This window comes from Tiliqua scincoides, chromosome 2 (genome assembly GCF_035046505.1).
Source record: "Tiliqua scincoides isolate rTilSci1 chromosome 2, rTilSci1.hap2, whole genome shotgun sequence".
NCBI lineage: Eukaryota > Metazoa > Chordata > Lepidosauria > Squamata > Scincidae > Tiliqua > Tiliqua scincoides.
In genome coordinates, this window is record NC_089822.1 from 69,230,610 (window position 1) to 69,250,378 (window position 19,769).

The 19,769-nt window shown below is 45.1% G+C and overlaps 1 pseudogene; it reads right to left on the minus strand.

Annotated features, from left to right (window-relative positions):
* Positions 1–18,203: 18,203 nt before the first annotated feature.
* Positions 18,204–18,322, minus strand: LOC136642985 (5S ribosomal RNA; annotated as a pseudogene).
* Between the last annotated feature and the right edge of the window lie 1,447 nt (positions 18,323–19,769).

Sequence of the window (19,769 nt, forward strand, 5' to 3'; positions counted from 1 at the left end):
TGGCATGGGGGGTGGTGATTTAACCCTTTCTCCCTGTACCAATGATCCCACAAAATCCCCTCCCCTCCGCAGCTGCTCTTTGCCCCTACAGAAGAGTTGCCATTGGCAGCATCTCTCCATGTTTAAATAGCAGCTGTGTGAGGGAAGTAAAATTCATTAGGACCATAATTACTTAGAAAGATTTAACCCCCCACTTTCTGTCATTCTGCATACTTAGCCTGGATAAGGGCCTCTCTGACTCCTATTTACAAAACCAAAACATGGAAGGGCAAACAACTTGCTTGAAGTCACATCTAGTTTGGCCCTTCAACCAGTTTTTCCTGCCATTTGCTGGTCATGAAAATTGGTCCCCCAGGCTAAGCTGGAGTGATTTGCCAAGGCTGCAGAATGAGTTCATGGCTCAGTGACGTGAACCCCTCTCTCAGGGCTCAGTCTGACATGTTCATTCTGAAAGAATGGTTTGAAAGGGGGCAGCAGTATAAATGAGACTCCAACCTTTTGAAGTCATCATCTCTGACACTTCTGTGCAATTGTACCTAACCTCCAATAAACCATATATGGGAAGACCCAGGAGCAAAAAACAGAGAGAGAGAGAGAGAGAGAGAGAGAGAGAGATTTCACATTTAATGTTTCTGTTGGATTTGAAAGGTTTCTTTTCTTTCTTTCCAGTGCTCAGTAGGTAATGCTTAAACGTGTCTGCTTTTCTGAGCTACAAGGAATCCAAGTTATTGTACTTCAAAATAATTTCTAAGCAGCCAAGTAAAAGATTTGATTGTAAGATTTTCAAGTATCATCTATCCAGGATTTTAAATCGAACCCAGGAAAGTGATGAAATGTGGAGGCCTGGATGACAAATCCCACACAGGCATGAAGTTTGTGTGGACAAATCCCACACGACAAATCCCACACAGGCATGAAGCCCATTTCAAAGAAATTGTATAAAGGGGCCTTTGAATGGGTGTCGTACTGCTCAAATATCATGTTCTTCAAAACAAGGTAGCAATTGCAGAAGCAAGATTGTCAGTATTCAGATAAAATCTGAACAGCAATGAAAAAAGATGTGGCTGGACTTCTGATCAATAAATTCTATTAAGTCAATCAAACTGCCCTAGAGCACATGGATTTTGCTCTTGGCTATGGCTATAGTGGTGGGTTGTACACACATCCTGCAAAATCTATATACCATGCTAGAAGTAAGGGGCATATCAGATGCCTCAGCAACACAAATGATCTCTACTGCATATGGAAATTATCCTCAATGTGTGTATGCTGTACAGTAGTTGTCTGCACTATTTTGGCAGTGGATTGCCATTTATCACACTTATTCCTCTAAATTGGTATATTCTTTCTCAGACTAATCTTAGGCAATTCTAAAACAGCTTAAAAGCACACACAGAGGCTCTGTCTTTTGCTTAGTACTTCACATGTCCACCACAGAGTTCAAACAAACAAAACAAGGGTCAGAGGTTTGATCATGTGGACAAAAAAATGTTCCAAGCACCCAAGAGTATGATACCCAATTGACAAAAGCTGATAAAAGCTGCAACAGAGTCCTGCATTGTTAATGGTAGTGATGGGGAAAAAAACACACCATAACTGAGTTCTGACACAGTTATCAGAACTGAGTGAAAATGCAGATTCAGTTCTGCCTTCCTGAGATCATAACTACAACGTTACAAAACAAATGCCTGATCGTAACTAAGCTTTACCACAGTGGAAGAAGTGGGGGGATTAGTTAGGGTTGGGCTGTTAGTTCAGCATTTGGGGCATGCTCTAACTTGCTTAAGGGCGCAATCTAGAAGGAGAGACAGGCCGGACTTACATCAACCCCAGAGTGTCATGAGCATGCTGTAAAGCACGTTTGTGCCTCCTTTAGAACAAGCTGAGCCAGTACACCCACGTGTACCTGCCCCAGCTCCATTAAGTTTGCACCAGCTGAGAGCAGCCACTTTAGGGGGTTGGAGAAGGTGGCAGGTGGGTGGAATGGGGGGCATTTGGGGGGTAGGAGAAGGAAGTGGAGGGTGGGCTGCTGGGCAGGGTAGGCCTGGGAAGGGGGTGGGAACGACCTCGGCAACAGGGGCTGGATCCTAACCCCCTCCCAGCCTGCCTGGTGTTACACTGGGTTGATTGAATTTGTGCCAGCCATTTTGGTGGTGCAGGTCCAAGTAGCCCCATACAGGGGAAAAATAGCCCCTTACTCTGAGTTGTGCAACAGCAAATCTTCTAACCTACAGTGGAAATAGTGCAGACCACTTGGTCTGTCTGTTCCAGTGCAGGTTAGGATTGGTCTGCCCATCACATAGTTCTTACATCTAGTAAGGTAGATCTATAGAGCTGGATCTCGTATGGATTTGCAGAACATGCTGGACTTTCCCTGCTTTTTTCACATGGGATACCACTAGGTCAGAGGTTTTCAATCTCGCATGGAGAGTTTGCACTGCTGTAAGTTCTTGTGGGGGAGGGGGGAGGGAGCAGGGGCGGGGGGAACGCGGCAACGCGATCCCCAGGATTGCATTGCTTACAGGGTTGCAGGGATTGGGATGTACTGACCAGTCCCTGCAGCAGCCTTCCTGGGGTGCAGGGAGTCCTGCACAAGAGTCTGCAGGGCTCCCCAGCCTGCGGAAAGTGAATGTGGAGCAATCATGCTCCACTGCTGCAAAACCATCCCTTCAGGCTGGGATGTCGTGACACCCCAGTTTGAAAACCACTGAACTAGGTAAATAGCCACAGTTCAGGATTTGGAATGCTGCTGAATTCCATCTAATGCCTACTTTTGCTAGTACTGCAGAACATGAATGCAGAAACTGCAGACACTGAAGCCTATGGTCCAGTGTGACAGAAAAGTGCGAGTGCATGAAGTTAATTGAAACTTGAATAATATAAATACAAACATTGTGTGACACAAAGGAAATTAATCGAAAGCTGTGGATGGTCAGATTTGCTTGGAAGTTTCACATATCCTTTGCAGGCCATGACTATTCAGCATAGTTTTTGGGCGTGATTTGTTTTGGAAGTACTGGCAAAGACATTAACTGCATCACAAAAAAGAAATTACAAGTGCAGATGCATAATGAGACTGACTAGCCACAGAAAACAATTTTTTTTCTTACAAAAAGCTTTCTGAATAATACTTGGGGCACACCTCTTTTCACCTCTGTCCCTTGTGAAAATTGCCCATGGACACCCACTCTCTGTTCCTAACTTCTCAATTGTTCAAACAACAATCAAATGTATCCACTAGCCGCAAGAGACACAGATACATTCATAACGTCTTTATTTGATACATCTGTGAGCTTTTTATTACAGGCCTAAAAACCTTTGTAGGCGATATTTGGTATATGATCCTGTAAGATTAGCAGCGGAGACAACGAAAGGCCTTTCAGAGAAGCACTGGCTGTGGCTATATAAACAGTATTGAATTAAGCCTATACACACACCGCAGTTTTGTTTTGTTTTAAATCCTTTAAAAGTTGAACAAAGATTTGGAGCGGCACCTTTGCCGCTGAAACAAATCATTTGGTACAAACAGAGCTAGGACTCATGGAAAATGCGCTCTCTCTCTCTCTCTCTCTCTCTCTCTCTCTCTCTCTCTTGACATGTTGCACAAGAGCAGCTACATGGCATTGATTTGATTCTTTCTTCCACATGTTGAAATACTGCTCACAGCATTCATCCCATTCTCCAGTGACTGGGACAAAAGTAGGTTAGTAGAGTGGGTTGCTAGGAGACCAATGTCAGCGTCATCTGTGACCTTGCAGGGTATAAAGAAATTGTATAGATTTATCGAGCTCAGTGGCACGTTGTCTAAGTTGTCTGCTCTGGCTGTTGTTCTCTGTCTGCCAAAGCTGACATGCACGCACACGCGCGCACACACACACACACACACACACACAGGCACAGATGCACCTATACAGAAAGTTACACTCACACACAGGCACGCACTTCCTCACCGTACAAAGAAACAGCTGCCATGACGCCTCCTGACGCCTCCGTCTTATGACTCTGTTGCGTTGAACGGGCGCTGTATTCTCTTTGGTGCTCACAAAAGCTCCGTAAAAAAGCAGCATCAGCAAAATCTTACTTCTTAGAAGCTGACTTCTTCAGACTGTCACTGGAAGGAATAAACACTTTTGTCGGGAGCAGCACGACAAGCAACTGGATCAACATAACACCGTAATTTTGCTGTCACATTCAAAATGATTTCTCAAAGTTACATCCACCGTTTTCACACCTGAGATGACTTAAGGTGAAACAATCCGATGTCATCAGGCAGCCTGGCATTCCTGTCATCTGACCAATGTTTCTGTTCTGTTAACTGTTGAAAGCATCCTGGGAAAAAGATACATTTACACGAAAAGGAAGAAATTAAAATGAATAAAAACGTGGTTTTGAAAATTCCCCAGACATGGAAAAATTTCATTTTTGGCAACCACATGTGCACAATTGCGTTACTGGGGTGTGTGTGTCTTTATGTGAGCATTTATATTTAACAATGCGTTGTAAATAGGTAAGATACGGCTGTTTTGGAAGCTTCTCTTGCATGCAACGAATGAGAAAAGGTAAGAGAAAAAAATATTTGTCTATATTTATTAAAGTCATTTCAGAGCTTAGGTTTCTTGAGCTGTATCTGATGAAATAATACAGAGTATGTTAAAAAAACAAAAACAAGCATTCACAACTCATTCAGGTGCAATCATAGACTGGTAAAAGTTTTATTTATTTTAATAGCTCACCTTGTGGTATATCCTGCTGGGAAGAACAAAAAGGAAAGAAAAAAGATCAGAGGGCTGGAACACCTTCCTTGGGAGGAAGGGCTGCACCCATGCGGCTTGCTTTAGGAAAAAAGTGATTAAGGGGGAACATGCCTGGGGTTCATAAAATTATGCATGTCATGGAGAATGTGGATTAAGAGAACTTTCTCACACACACAACTCTGGAACTAGGGGATCATTCAATGAAACTGGATTAAAGGAAGTACTTGTTCAAAAGACTTAAATAATTATGATATTTGCTTCCACAAGTAATACTGAAAGCCAAACACTTGGATTGGTTTAAACAAGGTTTCCACAATTCAGTGAAGGACAAGGCAATCAATGGCAACTCTTCATTATGGCTATGCACGACTTCCAGATTCAGCAGTAGCATGCCTCTGAGTACCAACTGTATGGAAGCAATGGCAGGTGGGAGATGTGGCTCTCTTTCCTACTTGTGGGCCTCCCAGAAGCAGCAGAAAAGAATTTTGATTCAGCAGGGCTGTCCTTATACTCTTAGAGTACGAGGCGATGGATGTCTACTCAGAAGTAAGTGCCACTGTGTTCCTAGGAAAATGTGTATAAGATTGCAGCCTTATAGCCCAATTCTATTCCCTCCCATGCAGTGATGTCAGATTGGCTACTGCTGCATCCTGTGGGGGGAGGAAGCTGCAGAGGTCTCCTCTATAAGGGAACATTCATTCCATTTACCGAGGGTCAATTCTATGTGGCAATTGACTCGAACCTGCATTAGCAAAATCACTGCCTCAAGTTCAAATGGACTTGTGTCATAGAATTGGTTCCAGGAAGGAGGCTGAAATTCAGTTTCCACTGCTGCCACTGAACCTGCCCCCTTCCTGGACACAATCTGCCCTTCCCCTGCCCCTGTCGCCTCCCAATTCCGCTCTCTCCCACCTCCCTCAACCAATCCCACCTCCCTCACTGCCTTACCTGGGTCAGCGGGTCTTTGTCGATCCACCAGCATGTGGGGGAAGGCTCTGGTCTTCCCAACTGGCACTCTGACAGTGTGCGATTCTGCCCGCTGCCAGAGTTACAACTGTCATAAGGAACATTCCACTAGCACTCAAGCCCAATAGGGTTGGGCTGTTATTTTACATTCTTTTATCAACCAATTTGCCAGTGAAACATCACAGAAAAAGTACTCATGTTAATGCCAACATTCCAGGAGTCTTCATGGACTATTATTACATGTGCTGTAGAAAATGTACCGCATATCTGACTTTAGAACAAGGTTTCCCAGGGACATGTTTGCTAAAACATATGATCAACATTCCACTGTACTGTATCTCATTAAGGGCTGCCAGGGGAGGGGGTCACGTAAGGCGAAGAGAAGAGAGATCTTGGGAATCCCTTCCATGTTTACCAACTAAGCAGGTAATGTGATCAAGAAAACAACTACCTGCATTGCAATTCTGAAAGTACTTACAGAAGAATGGTTTAGACTTCAGTGTGAGTTAGTGGCACTAATTTAGAACTGGGAATAATTAGTGCCTATCAATTAATGTGGAAATCTGCCTATCAAGACATTTCTGCATTGAGGAACAAATATAGCAATGGTACTGGATAGTAAAGCAAGAAGAGCAGTGTCAAATTTGGATGAGAGACCTGAACTGAAAACCACGCTCAACCATGAAGCCCATTGGATGCCCTTGAATCAGGCACTATGCATCGGTCTAACTGACCCCAAATGGTTGTTGTGAAAACACAATGGAGCATGGGGCACCCTTGATTGGGTGACATGGCCCAAGCACTGCGGAAGCACCTCTAATGCCTGGCGTGCCTCCCTAGGGAGGATTGAACGGTTAACAAAGGCAGCTGATGTCTGAGTGGGTCTTCCTCCCCTTACCACAGCAGTGGGTATGGTATGGTTTCCCCAAGGACCCCAGCAATAGCAGCAGCAACAGCATTCTAGTGGTAATCCAAACATGTCTTACCTTGACAGCAGTACACGGCTCTATTGCAGTTATTAATTGATGTTGTGGACACTCACCTTCAGTGGCGTCACTAGGATTCGTGTCACCCAGTGCGGGAGGCCTGCACGTCACCCCATGCAGTGGGCGGGGCAACACCCCAGGTGGTGGGTGTGGTGATGTGCCATCGCCCCACCCCCACTGGTTTTTTGGCTGTACCTTTTGTTAGAGCACAGATATTTCAATGTGGTTTGTTTCATTGCATTCTGCATGAAATTACACATTGATTGATATATAACATGATGGGATTATTCCTCCAATTCTGATTTTAGTGATTTTCAAAACTTGTAGAGTCTCACACATGCGCACCCCGTATCAACTTACTAACACCTTATTGCAGCAGTTCTCAAACTTTTAGCACTGGGACCCACTTTTTAGAATGACAGTCTGTCCAGGACCCATTGGAAGTGCCAGAAGATGCCAGAAGTGACATCATCAAGCAAATTAAAATAAATAATTATAAATAATTAAATTAAAAGAAAAGAAAAAATTAAATAAGGGGGAGCCAGTCCTGTTCCACCAAATGAATCTACTTTGAACTAAGTCCCATTGTGGTCAATGGGGCTAACTCTCAGGAAAGTGTGGGTAGGATTGCAGCCTGTGAGCCCAAGCCTATGCATGTCTACTCTGAAGTAAGTCCCATAGTAGTCAATGGGGCTTACTCTTAGGAAAGTGTGGGTAGGATTGCAGCCTGTGAGCCCAATCCTATTTCCAGCCCTCCCAGTGCCCAGTTTAAAGTTCTTCTATTTCAGGCATATCAAGATAAAGACCCAGCTGGCTTTGCAAGTGCATAACAGAAAACTTTCCCCTTACCATTCAAGCCTCTTTTTTTGTCCTTTTTAGTGGGGGGGAGGCTGCCTTCTGGAACATATGCTGAGCTTCAGTTCCATCGGATCAGGACCATTCTGGTGTCCTCACATTCCCCTTTGCCTGGCCTGACCACCAGGCAAGGCTCCTCTGCCTACTCGTGAGTAAACACGACCGTGAGGCTGCTTCGCTTTCCATAGGGCTGGGAGGGAGGGACCTCCTTCTCCCTTTTGTGTTTTTTGGGGCTGCATTCATTGGATCAGGACCATTCTGACAACCTTGGAGTTCTCTCAGCCTGCCCTGGGTCCTCTCAGTCCTTGCCTGGGCTAAGACAAGTTTGCCTACTCACAAATAAATGTGGCCACGTGGCTTTGTTTCGGGCTCAATAGACGCAGCTGGGAGGGAGGCAGGGACCTCCTTCTCATGTTTTTGGGGGCTGCATTCATTGGATCAGGACCATTGTGGTGTCGTTGGATTCTTCTCAGCCTGCCCTTTCTGACGGACTATGGCAAGTACGCCTACTCGTGAGTAAATGCACGATACGGCTCACTTTCACTTTCCATAGGGTTCCATGCATTTTTTCTTTCCAGTTTTTTGGCCTTAACTTTTGAAGGAAAGGAGCTATTTCAATTCTTCTTTTTGCCTTGCACTTAGCTGAACATTCTGCATCCAATGGTGTATGGCATGATGGGGTAGCTCCACAAGCTAGCGCATCCTTCCCCCAGGGCGCGTCACCCCCCCAGGCACGTCACCCGGTGCAGCCCGCACCCCCTGCACCTCCGTAGCGATGCTAGTGCTCAACTTTATGATGAAAGCAATAAAAAATGGTCACAGAACAGTTGAACATCTAGGCCTTCCGAGGAACTAAGCATGCAATCTGGAACACACTTGAATCAATGTGATTCAATATGGACTGGACCTGAATCAACACTTGAATCAATGTGGACAGAAATGCATATGTGATCCAATGTGATCCAATGCATATGTGAGTTTTCTTTAGACTCTTGAAGTCTTTTAATGAAATAGTAAATATCGACAACTCAGGTATTGATCTGCTGATGAATGTTGGCAACCACAGTTGTGTAGGGGGTCATGTAATCTACAAATTAGCATGAGTGCAATAGTTTGCAAATAGTTGCTCAACCTTGTATGGAAAGGACAGCAGTTCAATAGTTGAGGACAGACTCCCTTGATGTTTCTAGGTAAGGAAGTGGTTCCCAAAGTCTTCTGCGGGAGGGAATCATTTGAGTCTTTGCAGGGCAGCAGAAGTGACATGATCCCCAGGATCACACTGCTGCTGAAACAGAAGGGGGGTGGTTTTTACTTACAGGCAGGTCACACGGGCCTCTGTGGGCTCCCTAAGCCTCTGATTCACTAAGAATAGCAATAGGAAACCATTTCCAATTTCGCTTGGTTTCCAATCGCTATTTTTATTGAATTGAAGGCTTGGGGAGCCCTGCAGAGGACCTGCCTGTAAGTAAAAAAAAAAAAACCTTCTGTCCTAGCAGCTATGCAATCCCCAGGATTGTGCCTCTGCCTCCCCCTCCCCCCCTTAAAGGGACACGGGCGAATACTTCCCAGACTGGTGGGTTGTGACTCACCAGTTTGGGAATAACTAAGATAAGGGATCTTGTGTGTCAGGGAAAAGCCCCGGTTTGAGCTCTTCAAGAATTGCTGCTTATCAGAGTAAACAGATTGATAAGAGTTGAACCATGTTAGATATTTTTATATCATTGCACCGTGTCTTACATAACACTTGCTTTTACTGAGTCAGACCATTGGTCTATCGAGCTCGGTGTGGCTTTTCATATGGGGGTGTTTCCCATCCCTAGTAGGAAATGCCAGAGAGACAACACCAGCCTATTAAAGTAACAAATTATTATTTATTATTATTTTATTGATTTATATCCCGCCTTTTTGCCCCATGGGCACACAAGGTGGCCTACAACAATTGAAAAATACAAAATTAACAATTAAAAACAATAATTAAAACAATTAAAATAATTAAAATAATTAAAAATCTAAAACAAACCCCGTGGATTCTAATATAAAAGGAGAAAGAAAGCCAGCCAGCCTGTCAACAGTTAAAAGCTTTTTGAAATAAAAAGGTCTTCAGTCCACGCCAAAATATTAGCAAAGAGGGAGCAGTTCTCAATTCTAAGGGGAGGGTATTCCAAAGCTCAGGGGCCACCACCGAGAAGGCCCTCTTCCTGGCCGCCGCCCCTCTCACATCTCTTGGTGGCAGCACAGTCAAAAGGGCCCCCCCAGATGATCTAAGAGCACGGGCAGGATTGTAAGGAAGGAGGCGGTCCCTCAAATACCCTGGACCCGAGCCGTAAAGGGCTTTAAAAGTCAAAACTAGCACCTTGAATTGGGCCCGGAACAGAACCGGCAGCCAGTGTAGTCGCCGAAGCAACAGCTCAACAGAGTCAAACTGACATGCCCCAGCAACCACACAAGCAGCCGCGTTCCATACTAGTTGTAATTTCTGGACCGTCTTCAAAGGCAGCCCCACGCAGAGTGCATTGTTCCTAAATTCCTACTTAGACTTGCAGTACGATCCAGTTCCGTACGCATTGCACCAGTGCTAGCCATTGCGAAAGTGCCACAAAGCACTTTGTGATGGCATAGCAGAAGGCCAGGGGAGAGGATGTAACAGGATGGGGGAGGGCACCAACAGGAGGGGATGGGTGGTTCGGGTCAGGGTGGGGGCAGGATCAGCCGCAATGGCATATTTCACATCTAATCTCCCCTCTAGGGCCCAGTTTGCTGACACAGGTGAATGCAGACTTGTGCCAGTGGCTTGTGCAGGTCTGAGCAGACCCATTGAATGGGCTGGATGTTGTCTCCTTACCTCAAGAAGACCCCCAGCCTGCAAAATTCCCATGGAAATGGAAATTTGCACTAGATTGGACTGCCAGTAATCAAAAGAGAAGAGAGACAAAAGCACCAAGGAGGTTGAAATCTTGCTCTTTGCCCCCCACATTGCAAATAAGGCTTTGATCTCTTTTTCCTACAGCACTTTTATGCTACCCTCCTGGGCATATTTCATCCTGGGCAGGAGTGACTCTTTATGTATTCCCTACACCAACCATTTTCAACCACTGTGTCGCGGCACACTGGTGTGCCGCAAGTGGTCCACAGGTGTGCCACAAAAATTTGGGGGAAGGTCATTTATTAGTAGGGTCAATGGGAGATGTGAGCCTCCCCCTCCCTCCACTGGCAGCATGATGTGCCTTGTCAACTGTCAAAAACATGGTGGTGTCACCATTTTAGTGCCTTGTCAGTGTGTCCTGAGATGGAAAAGGTTGAAAATCACTGCCCTCCACCATAAGCTGCATGAGAGTTCAAGTCAGAGCAAAGTGCCATTCCCTCCGCTCCACTGGTAGAAGGGCTTCCTCTTGGCTATGCACTCCCTTACAGGAAAGTGAAAGTCACAACAAGGTTACTCTAGTGTAACTAGATGAGGATGATTCAGCGCTTCCCTGGAAACTGGGCCACTGTGTTTAATGAGAATACATTTAAATGTCTTTGATATTTCTTTGTGGTAGAGTATGAAAGCCCCCAGGGTGCAACCTATTCCATCTTAGTTACACCAGCTTTGTTAAATAAGCAAATAATCAGTTACCTGGATTATGTATGTGCCACGCATTAGCACCTTTTCTTAAAAGGCAGAAAGGTGCCTCTTCGCCAAGGATTGGTTCGCATTAGATAATTAGCGATCCCAGAACGAATGTTAAAAAGGTGTTATGGAAATATATTGTGACTGCAAATGTAAATAACTTTGGCTTTGTTTTAAACTGGCACACTGAATTCCTTATCTTGTTTTTAGGAGAATAAAGATTTTTTTTTTTTTAAAAAAAGGTTGATTTCTTTGCACCCTGCAATTCCTGAGCTATAAATATGTATTGCAATGCAGAACAGAACAAAGAATGGGCACTGGGTAAATGTCTAATTTGAAGATTACAAGAAGGAGAGCTGTAAGTTGGTATGGCAGGGGAGGGAAAGCAAAGCTTGGGAACCGTTTTGAAATATATTTTCATAATTTGGTACCTAGAATAGCTGAGGCTTGCAATATAAGATCACTAAAACTGAATCTGAATAAGTTTCCATTGCACTTACAATGCAGTGTTATCTGCTTAAGGCTGGAAGCCAAAACTCACTCACCATGGAATAAGTTCCATTGAACTGTGTGGGACTCACTTCTGCGTAAATATGCATTGGGTTGCACTGCACATATACTTGTTTGCTCTTAGCAGTTTCTTTTCACTGTTATGTTCTTTGCTGTCATTGGGACATCTTGCTAAGGAAAAAAACTGTATATGACGCAGGCGGGCCATGATTCCGTCTTCCAACACCTTTTGCATTATTTCACAACAAAGTGGTATTGGATCTCTTGACTACTTAAGAAAGCTGCACCATTTTTCTCCCACTGCTGACATACTTGTAGGGAAAATTTCAGCAACAAGTGGAGAAAAAAGAATGTTGATGTGATATTCACTGTTATTCTAGCATACACATTAGCAATCCTGCAAATATAGTCAGTGTGATACATGCAAAGATTCAAGAGATGGCAACACCATATTTCAGCAGCTGCAGTGTACTTACTTGGCACTCTCTCCGCTCAGCTTTGCTTCTGTGGCACATGGTTCCCTTCAACTTTGCCCTCTTTATCACCTTCCACTGAGGATCAAGGCTAGACGAGTTCTGGAACGAAGCATGAAAGCTGAAGGTCTCAGGTGGTACTTGGGTTCACATGTCTTCAGCAGACACCTGCGTCCTTCTATTGTCTGCCCCCTCCTTTGAGAGTGACCACAGAACAAGATTGGCAGCTGCAGGGCCCTTGTGCCATTTGGTTTTGTTCTGTAGTGGTGGAGGCATCTGCATCCCAAGCTGACCTTTCATAAAAATGACCTTGCCTGGGGATATAAAACACAAAACATTGCTGTAATACAACAAGGCATGAAGTGAAAGCTTTATATTTATTATTTTTTAAACCTTGTTTTTTGTTCACAGTTAATGGGACAACACTTTCCCAATCTCAAAGCATGTATACTGTTGCTGTGGCAGGTTCTATCTGTGTGCTTGAGAACCCTGGAAAAGCAGAGTTTCCAAACACGTGAAGAGAGCCCCTTGTGCATACAGCTGTAGATGCGGGGATCTTTGATTCCTTACAATGAACATGTGGAAGTTAGAGGCGGAGTCTGCCCCACCCCCACTGCCAGACCTCACCTATGCTTGTTTGTAGTATTTACTAAAGCCTATGAAAAGAATTTTTCAGAGTGAACCTTCCAAAAGAATAGGTATTGTCAGAGGCATCACAAGGGCAGACCCTGAGGGGCACCTGCCCCAGACGCTATGCCAAGGTGGGCACAATTCTTTTTCTCTGCCAGCACTTTCTCCTCTGTGACTTCCGGGTTCTCACCTCATCACATGATGGCACTTCCAGGTTTACCCAGGGAAGGAGGAGGCACTGGCAGTGGCTGCTTTATGATCTGGCTGCCGCCTCTGTTCTTTTTCCTGTGGAAGCTCCCAGTCGAAGGAGGAACTTCTTCAAGGGGAGCCACACAGAAGAAACAGTGGGCAGCAACCAGATTACGAAGCTGCTGCCACCAGTGCCTCCTCCTTCTCCGGGCAAACCTGGAAGTGACATCATGTGATGAGGTGACATTATGACATCACTGCCCTGTGCAGTAGGGCCATTAGATTTGCTTCTGGATTCTGTTATATAGATGAGACTATATGATTGAATACATGTGATGTCTTTTTTTTACACTGTGTAAAATACTCCAAAATAATGACAATTACCAATTAGAATTCCTATCTCAGTCGTAATTTTTGATTGAAAAAATTGGGACAGCTCCCGCTGAACTGCCTAGAGACTGTGTATGGCATTGAAGAAAGCAGATTGTAAGTGGGTACTTTAACAGATATTTACAACTCAATCTTATCCTGGGCTTAAGACAGCAGGTCTCATGATCTGCTGCTGCTAAGTCTAGCTTCAGCAGTTTGACAGGTGAGCTACCATCAGTTGCTATAGAGCTGTCAGAGCATGACTGGAGGATCCATGTTCCTGCCAATGGCCCATCAAAGCTGCTCCAAAGCAGATAAGACTACAGTGGGGATAGGTTGTGGGCAATTCGGACAAGAACTATTGGGAAAGGGGGTGGAATTTGGTGAAAGCAGCACACACCACATCCTAGCCCTCTTTCCCAGCCCAGACTTTCCCCAGGACTCTCCTTGGATTTACATCAGCAAAAGCTGGCAGGGGTCTGAGTAGACCCATTGATAGCCAGGCAGCCTACACAGAGGTCAGTATAAAATATTTTTACTTACCTCTCCCAGGCCTTCTAGTCCTCCCCCGTCCCATCCCGGTCTGCAGCATGCATCAGCAACACTGCATGCTGGGGACTGGAAGGATAGACTTGGCTTATAAGTCTGTGTTATATGATCTTGAATATCAAGAAGGAGCAAAGACTGTAAGTGTTTACAGGAATTGCTCTAAAGGGTTTCTTAAGGTGTGATTTGTCAACACATTCACAATAGGAGTCCCTAGGCAATTCCTGCACCAATGCTAATCTCTCCCAGCAGAAACAGTATCATAAATAAAGGGGTTGCAAGCAAGGTTGCCATGAAGTCTTCAGAGAGCATATGTAAGCATCTATAATTAAGATGTTTGTCTGAATACAGTTTGACCTTTGCCCAGTTACCCTCACTGCATGCTAGTCAAGGGCTCCAATTAGCCCTGAAGCACACACAGATTTGGGGGAGAAGAGTCACAGTGTCAGAGCGGTACAGAAGGATTTTTTAACCTTGTGCAAGGAGCAGCTTAGCTGAGTCAATAGTTACCCCATTGGCCCCAGTGAAGGAGCACTACAGGAGTTGTTATCACCCTACCCATTTTTGTATCTCTTAACAACTTGTGTTACAGAAGTGCTTCCAGAACAGATGGCACCCTATTGTTGCATTTCTCTTTAAATGAGAACAGAAACTAATATTCAGAGCACTATTTGCCAGGGTAAGGGCAACAGCCAGCCAAGGTTAAGTGCTTTAAGTCTCACTCTTTTCAAATACCTTAACAGTGCAGCCCTATGCATAATTAATCGGGAATAAGTCCCATTTTTTTTCAATGGGATTTACTTCCAGGCATGTGCATGTAGGATTGCAGGCTAAAGGCAAATTCCTATCCTTGAGATATGCCAGTGTATGTCCACATACACTAGCCCTGCTGGTGTAGTTGTCCGCACATCAATAGATGCACCACTGATGCCAGTGCAATGTCAGAAAAACATTGCAATGGTGTAGCATGGACACCTTTTGGAAGCCAGCACAATCCCACAGCAGAGAGTCCAAAACAAGGAGGACACTAGGGTGGGAGGCGGGAGGGACTTAGGAGGATGGGGAGGGACTATATCCTAACCTCTCTTCAGACAGTAGACATACTCTTGATGATGGAAAAATGTTAAGCCAATTACAGAGCTGGCATTGGTAGGAGTAAAAGATAAGGAACAACAGGGAAGGGCAGAAAATTTCACCTCCTGCCACCACCACCTGCCACCACCACCACCACCTCCTGCCCACCGTCTACTTTCCTGCAACACAGCATTAGATACAGAGTACATTTGGCAGACAAGAACAGCTCACTTACCCAGTACTAAAGTCCCAGAGACACTATAGCTTAGATCAGGGGTGCCCAAACCCCAGCCCTGGGGCCACTTGCGGCCCTCGAGGCCTCTCAATGCGGCCCTCAGGGAACCCCCAGTGTCCAATGAGCCTCTGGCCCTCCGGAGATTTGTTGGAGCCCACACTGGCCCGACGCAACTGCTCTCAGTGTGAGGGTGACTGTTTGACCTCTCGTGTGAGCTGTGGGTTGAGGGCTCCCTCCACAGCTTGTTGTTTCATGTCTGTGAGGCAGCAAAGGAAAGGCCAGCCTTGCTTTGTGCAAGGCCTTTTATAGGCCTTGAGCTATTGCAAGACCTTCATTCAATCATATAAGTTCATCTTTAATATATTCATTTATGTAAATCTATGTAAATTTATCCAAATTTTAAATGTGAATTAATTCTTTTTTTCCCTGGTCCCTGACACAGCGTCAGAGAGATGATGTGGCCTTCCTGCCAAAAACTTTGGACACCCCTGGTTTAGATTATCAGATGCATGGCATGGAGCTATACTTCTCTGGTCTCTCAAAGGACAACTTTGGTGATGGGAAGCTGTGAAGGGCACTTGACTCACAAAGGGAGCCCTTTGCACAAACAACCTCTTGTCCCTCACAACATATATGGCAAAGGTACTTTGTGAACTCTTGTCTTCTCAGAATTCCCATTGCTGATATTCTGTCTTACAAACAGAACTCAACTGGAACTTCTACCTCAGTACCCCAATAAGAGAAGCAAGCACAAGGCACCCCACACAAGTAAGCAAGGGGGGGGAGAGAGAATTCCATACCACAATGTAGTGATATTGTATCTCTGTCCCATGTCTCTAACCCCCTCCCCCCATTCTGACCCCTCAGGATTATCACATGTGACTCTGCTATCAACTGTTGCTGCCTAAACATCTCCTCTCTCTCGCAACGGCTATGAGCCAGGACTGTCTGCTCCCTTTGGTGAATGCCTGGGACTCCAACTGTTACTGCTGGCCAAACACTCACCTGAAACCCTTTTGTTTTTCAGGACTGCACTATTGTCACAAGGGGCTGAACATTGGTCCTCTGCAGAATATCATTGCAGCTTCCCCCAGAGCGGAACCAGTAATGTCCCAAGTCACTATCCTCTCACCCCTTACAAGGCACCACTGCATGCACACTCTGGTGGCCCCATTCTCCCTCACAAATACCAAGTATGCATCTCAAGCTAGGGAACAGGTGTGACCTATGCTGTTGTCAAGCCTTGTTACTCTCTCTGTATTTCACCTTGATCCCCACCTCTGAGTTTCTCTTGGCTTCTGTGATGAGTGTTTCTGGCCAGTTATGCAAAAGGTGAGTGCCTTGCTGGTGAGGGCAAATTCCTTTGCTGGGCATGCACTCATCTCACCTGGCTCCCAGCCTATGCCTTTGTGCTGTGAGCCACTAGCACCTGGCTTTGCCTGAGTGCTGTTGAGACTTCCCTTGTGACTCATCCTCGTTCTGGCAAAAGGTATCCTTACGACTGGCAGATGCTCCACAGGGACCCAAACCCTTGGAGATACTTGTGCATTTCTTTCACCTGGCTGCCCTCTTATAAAGGAGCTATCTTTCTACCCGTGCTTTGCTCTGTTCAAGATATTCCTTGGATATGTGCGTTTGTGTGAGTGGAATTAGGGGTTCTAAACCTGGGGTTTAGGGAAGTTGTCTTATACTGAAACAGTATGTTGGTCCATCTTACTCAGAACCAGTACAGTGTGTGGCTCTCCAGGATTTCAGAGTTCTTTGTCATTGCCAACCTGGAGATGCTACAGAGTGGACCTGGGATCTTCTGCAGTCAAAGCATATGCTCTGCCACTGAACTACAGCCCCACCTTCACCTTATTAGAGTATAAGTGCAAGCAGAGCTGGTCAGCATAAGCAATACCCTTACATTCCAGTTCAAAACACTGGTGAACATTTACCTACAATGGTTGAATAAAATTATGTTTTCTGATGCTGTAGTAATGCTGCAGTTGGGAATTACCTAGCCAGAGTACTAATTATCTGGTTTTAGGATTGGGTGAGCAGCCATGGTCTGCCCTCTGCAGCTGCCTATCGTAAACATTGTGGAGTTAAATGGAGTGCCACAGTGACTCGTAATGGCTTGAATTACAATACACATGGTGTGTAAGCCCCACTGGAAAAAGACTGTGTCCTTTCTGAGTTCTGAATAGTGTCTACCTCAGTGCCAGGGCTAAATTAATGCTGTAGATTAATTATATTAATTAAGTCTCTGTTGTGTTATTAAAAGATTGGATGGTGGCTATGCAGGCATTCATGAATTTGTTCCTATTTATGAAGTTGTGCTATTGCTAACCAACAGTGTAGATGAACGAGCCAAAGGTTTGAATTAACAAGCGCATTCTGACTTTAGAGTTCAGCCTGTAAGACCTTGAGCAGCAGTCCATGAGCTGCAGCTGCAAATTAGGGATGTCACTTTAAAACATGCCCAGCGCTGCTACCTTCCTGTGCTTGGAGTGTTCTCTTATTAACAAGGCTTTGAAGCAGGAAAGGGTCAGGCTTTAAAGCCCCTGGTCTAAAGTGTCTCACTCTTTCAAATTAAAGTATGATTTTGAAGGCTTGACTATGCTGTGTAGTCAGTTATGTCTAAATAGATATGTCAATGTACTTCCAAGGCACAACAGCTACACACAAGCCTAAAAGGGAACCTGTCAGGGCACACAGTGAATTTTGAAATGGCACTGGGATTAGATGGGTCCATATACTATCGCCACAATTCTCAACGTGGAAAGAAGTGTGGGGAATGATGAACAGCCCAATCCCATGGTTTTCCCTGCCACAGCATGAAGCCATGCCGAAATGGACTGCACTGCATATATGCTGGGGGGGACGGACGACAGTCAGTTGGGAGGCTTGAAAGGGGAAAGGGAAAATATTTTCCCTTACTTCTTCATAAGCACCTTAACTGGCAATGGGTCTTTTCAGACTGGTGGTTGGCAACCTTCAGTCTCAAAAGACTATGGTATAAGCCTACAGCACCCGGTATTCCCAGGCGGTCTCCCACCCAAGTACTAACCAGGCCTGACCCTGCTTAGCTTCCGAGATCAGACAAGATCAGGCATGTGCAGGGTTTTCGGACTGGAGCTGGTGCAAGTCCAAGGAGACATGTTGGCTGGCACCAGAGGGGATAGCATCCGGTGCAAGTCACCCGGGCAGGGTGTTACCCTGTCCTGCCTCTGGCATGCCTCCCTTCCCCCATTACTCCCCATTACTCTTTTCCTTGACCCATTCCGCCAACCCCACTAACGTACCTCTGTTCTTCAGCCTGCTACCATACACGGGGCCTCTGCTTGTGGTTACACATGCTTCCAGATCACCATTTAAGGTTGCCAGAAAGTCGCTGACTGAAAGTCTGTGACCTCCAGCAACAGATCACAATGACAGGCTTGGGTTGTAAGGGAGATATGAGCTTCTGCACAAGTCCCCTTTCAGTGTGGTCTTAACAGGACCCAGAACTTAAGGCCTCTTGGCACTCTTCTTCAATTACAGTAGTGCAGGCAGGTGCAGGAGCTGTACCCATAGTCTTTATTGACTTTGGGCCTGTTCTGATATTAATTTGCAACTTTGCCTGTATTAGATACAGAGGAGAGAAAATGACCAAAAGTTTGATAGTGTCATAAAGTCACACGTGCACCAACTTTAAAGGGCTTTGCCAGTGGTGAATGTCGGATTTCTAATTGATGGTTCTGACATGGCAGAGACTTTCATTTCCCAAGTTCGCTGAACATTCGCTGATAATGGTTGGGCAAGGTGAAATTGGGGCAGTCCCTAACTAGACTAACCAGTTTGTCAGTCAACTATTTCTAGAAGGTCTTTGCTTTCATGAGCTACAGGAACTTGCCCTGAGCCCAGTCAGGTGATTTTCTAGCATAGTTCTCCACAGGTGGGGCGCCAAACTGACCTGCAGAAGTAGCCAACTGGGCATGTTCTTGTGTTTTAATAACAGTTTGAGCTACATAAACTAGTAGGTGAAGATTTTAGCAGCATAGAGATAAGTATTATCATTCCCTTAAGTATGCAAATCAAGTGATCTTGAAGGCCAAGGATTGGAAGCTGGTGTAAAAGTTGGCAGGCCTCCTTGCATGCCCTGTGCTGTTTTGCCCGATGGAACCAACTGTTCAGCTATTTAAAAAAAAAACTGTTTTGGGGTTGACTATGGCTTCAGAATTCAGTAGGCCTGAAAAATGTGCAGCAATGCCAGAAACCAAGTCATTGTGAGCAATCAGAAGGACTTTTGTGGAATAAGGATAGACTAGTGTCAACACTGAAACAATGGCTGTTGGACTCATGCCCCCCCCTTGGAAAGAAATGTTCTCAGCTATGGTAAATTTAGTCAGCCTAAAGTGCTCTCTCTCTCTCTCTCTCTCTCTCTCACACACACACACACACACAACGAGTGAACCCTTACTTTACAATAGTAATCTGTTCCAGAGACACCATTGTATTGTGAAAATATTGTAAAGTGAACTTAATAAAGCATTTTTTTTAATTCGTTCCAAGACCTTGGAAGTTTCTGTCACAGAAATAAGCTAT